The 3891-nt window shown below is 34.0% G+C and overlaps 1 pseudogene; it reads left to right on the top strand.

The window, feature by feature from the left end:
* Nucleotides 1-1500: 1500 nt before the first annotated feature.
* LOC118751961 lies at nucleotides 1501-2329 on the top strand (annotated as a pseudogene).
* Nucleotides 2330-3891: the final 1562 nt, after the last annotated feature.

Below are 3891 nucleotides of genomic sequence, written 5' to 3'. Positions count from 1 at the left end.
ACAAACGTCCGCAAAGGTTGCAGTTGAACAGGCAATCAGGGTGGCTTTTGCGGTGATTTTTGAAGAGCTTGTGCGCTGTTGTTCCAGTAAAGGGTAGGTTTTTGATTCCTTAATCTACTGAAGGCAGAAAAACCGAGAAAGTTTATTAAAACGGGTTATTTGTAATTTATATATTTTAATTGTATCTGAATATTTTCAAAATTTCTTTATATAATTCTCTTCTCATGGAGAAAATTTAAAATTTTTTAATGCAAATCTTAACTAAGGATACTTAAAAAGATATAAAATATTCATTCCAACATAGCTGCAGTAAAATCAATTATTTTGTTATTTCCGCCAAACGATGTGAAATATTTATTGAGTTTTTCTGAGTGCTTTTACTCCTTTGCAGACTTTTGTACAATATATTGCACAAATTCGAGGTAGCCCTTAGCTACCCAAAACAACTTTTGAATCTTTCTGTTTTTACTTTTGGTTTTATGAGGCTCTATAAACCTTGTAATTAAGAGGAAACATTTTTATATTCAGGGACGGATTTGACCGGAAAGGGATATTAATCAAACTTTTGGTAGTCGATTTTTTCGTTTGAATAAGCTTATGTTCTGCACTTCACAGATGCTGTTTCATAATAAGGAGATACAAAACAAACATTTTTACTATCATTTTAACATGTTACCTCTGAACGTAGATCTATGACTTATGGCGTTTTCTTTTCTACAAAAATGTTGGCTTTTCATTGCCCTCTCCTTATATTTTGTTCGCGGTATATGTACCTTCCGCTTGAAACGCTCATACTGATGTATCGTAGCTTTACACTCAAATTCATAAAAAATAAAAAAGACTTTAACTGCTCTATAAATCGAAAAATTGTATGAAAATGTCACTTTATAGAGCTCTTTAAATCTAATTTATTTTTTTATGAATAAGGGCCAAATTCATAATGAAACACTTAAAGTTCTTTTTACAAAAATTTCCTTTTAGTTAAAGTGTCATTTAAACTTTAAACAAGAACTGTTTTCATAATACAATGGCAATTGAATAATAACAAAAGATTCATTTAAATGAAAATAACAATGCTGATCTTGGTAAAATTGCATTAGCTGAAGATGACATACTTTTTTTTCTTACAAAAGGGACCTTTATATCTTTTGAATTTCCATTTTGGGTACTTAACTAAAGAGCCTTTATGGGCACCTTTAACTTTAAAGTGGCTTTATGAAATCGATCAGCCAAATAAATCATCCTTTAAATTTTCAAGTATTCTTTAATCTTATTATGAAATCTGCCCTAAGGCCATTAATGTATATTTTTCTAAATTTTTGTGTTCCTCACTGAATGCTTCAGGGACCAAATTTCAGTTTTGAAAATTTGTTTTATTTTCTACACAAACTTGAATTTCGAACAATTTTTATTTCTCCTCTTTTAAAATCAAGCATATCTTTTAAATTTTAAATAAAAAATAAATAAAACATTATTATAATTGATCAACCGCCGTACGAAATGCCCAATTTGGACATCTACAAGCGTACCTGCACAAAGGCTCTTCAGGTTTGGAAAGAAGTTGATGTCACTCAATCCGAAGTTGACAACGAACCAGATGATGAACCTTTGCCCGAAGAAGAAGAGGCCGAAGAAGAGTTAGTTCAAGAAGAACTTGACTGCTGCAAAGTGATGGCCGAATTGGAGTGCATGAAGCGGCGCATACAAAACCTACAGATTCGCCTCAAGATGGACGATGAGTGCGAAGGAGAGCCTTGCGTCGATCCAGAGATCATACTAAATTGCTCTGCTAATCCGGAAATCTGTACACTGCAAAAGAATCATCACAAATTGCAATGCCAAATCAATGAGCTTATACGCTGTTGCAATGTGGCAAAAGATCAGATAGAAGACTTACGCGCACACATGTGTCAAAAGTCGCGGGAGATTATAGAGCTGCAAAAAACCGTCTGTTTGCTGGATACCTGGAAGAACACATTACAGCATGAGTTTGGCGTTTGCTACGAACGTTTTCAATACTTGAAACTGGTGAAAGCCGAATGGGAGGACGTGGAAAAAAAAGATCGACGAACAGAAGCATTGCTACAAGCAGCTGGAAGAAAGTTTTGTGCCAAAAGTGTGCTTCCTGAGTGAGAAGCGGCAATTTATTAATGAATGTATGGAGATGCGCGAACTGCTGCAGGAGATGTTTCATATGCAATCGGCGAGGTTCGATGCATTGGAACAGCGGATGGAAAGCATTGAAGCGACTTTGACGGAGCTGCAGAAGCAAAAGGTCATTCCAAAGTATAATTCACCAATTGCTTTAACGAAGGAAATAGGGCGTTGAATGGCGGGTCTGGTTTTTTTTCTTTGTCCAAATTGTTTATAATAAATGGAAAATATACATACATACATACATATGTACATATATATTTAGTTTTTTTTTTTGCTTTATAAACTCCTAGAAAATCAAATTTATTTTAGGCTAATGAAGTTTCTCTTGGCTTAAAAAATTCCGACAACTCCAGTCGCTGCAACTAGTGCGGTCAGCACGGCGCTTACTTACAGAATTTCAATTTGCTCCAAATTAATTTAACAGCTCTTAATGCCACTTTATGCCGCGCATTTCATTTAGTATTCAGTCTACTCGTGCACAGCTAATAATTTCCTTAAAACCATTACAACTTTTACCATAAAATTTAACTTGCTTTCGCCTTCAGCATTTAATTGCTCACAATTCACTTTCGCATTTTAATTTCTTTTGTTAGCCATATTTTGTGCCATCCCTGCCCGCTGTCATTGGGCTCGCAGGCTATTTGAACATTTTAATGGCAAAGCTTTTTCACTCCCTCCTCATTACCTAATTCTAGTTGCTTTTCCAAATACTTTCGGTTTTTATTTTACTTTTTTTATTTCCCATCTTATTTACTTTCTTGTATAAGTGTTGGCTTTTAATTGTCTTAAAAGAGTGTCTCAATTAAGTTTATTGGAGCTTGAAATTGTTTATCGTACTTCAGTGGACCATTTAATCAATGCCGCAATAATAATTAGAATTCTAGGCTCGAGTAATTCGCGAAACTTTGTTGAAAAGTATACCCGTATAACAGTTTTTTTTTATTGGAACACTTGTGCAATTTAAACTTTTAGTAATAAGTTTAGTCGCTTTGTTTTGTTGGCTTAAGTGACTTCATAAGTTAAGAAGTTTCCAAAAAATTCATATAATTAATGGCTTGTTGAAAGTTTACTGTACGAACTTTGTATTTTTAACCGACTTCCAAAAAAGGAGTTAGCTGTTCGTCGGAATATTTTTTTAATTTGTTTTGGTTATTTTATGGCCTTACAACAATTATATTCAACAATTTTTATTGAGCTTGAGGCCGTTTTTTTTTTTTTAAATGAAAAACTATTGTGGAAAAGCAACAATAATTCTGAAAAAATTATAGAAATTATAGCTATTTCGGAAATCACCACATTTCCTCATCAGACTCCTTTCAGTAGGATTCGACTGACTCAGCCAGTTGCCTACGCACTGCCTTGTGAATTCTTGTTGCTTTTTTTCCACTTTTTCATTTGTTAAGCCAACTACAGTCAAGCGCAGCTATTCCAGTGCTATTTAAACTATTTTTAGAATGCTTAACTTTTAGGTGTGCTCGCCTTTTAAGTTATTTGTTTTTGTTATTTTATGGCCTTATAACAATTATATTCAACAATTGTTATTTAGTTTTTATTTTTTTTTCTATGTATGTTACCGCATATCTTCGGACCACGTCAACCGATTTCTCAAAGGTGGTCATAAATATATATATATTTGTCGGCCGCTGTGGTGTAGTGGTAAGCAGTGCGCACTTCCACTCCACAATACCTGGGTTCAAACCCTGGTCAAAGCAACATCGCATAAAATAGAAAAAG

This window comes from Rhagoletis pomonella, unplaced genomic scaffold, assembly GCF_013731165.1.
Source record: "Rhagoletis pomonella isolate Grant_MI unplaced genomic scaffold, Rhpom_1.0 Rhpom_scaffold_01119, whole genome shotgun sequence".
Taxonomy (NCBI): Eukaryota; Metazoa; Arthropoda; class Insecta; order Diptera; family Tephritidae; genus Rhagoletis; species Rhagoletis pomonella.
The sequence above is the reverse complement of the archived record's forward strand: the minus strand, read 5'-3'. Positions and strand labels throughout refer to the sequence as shown.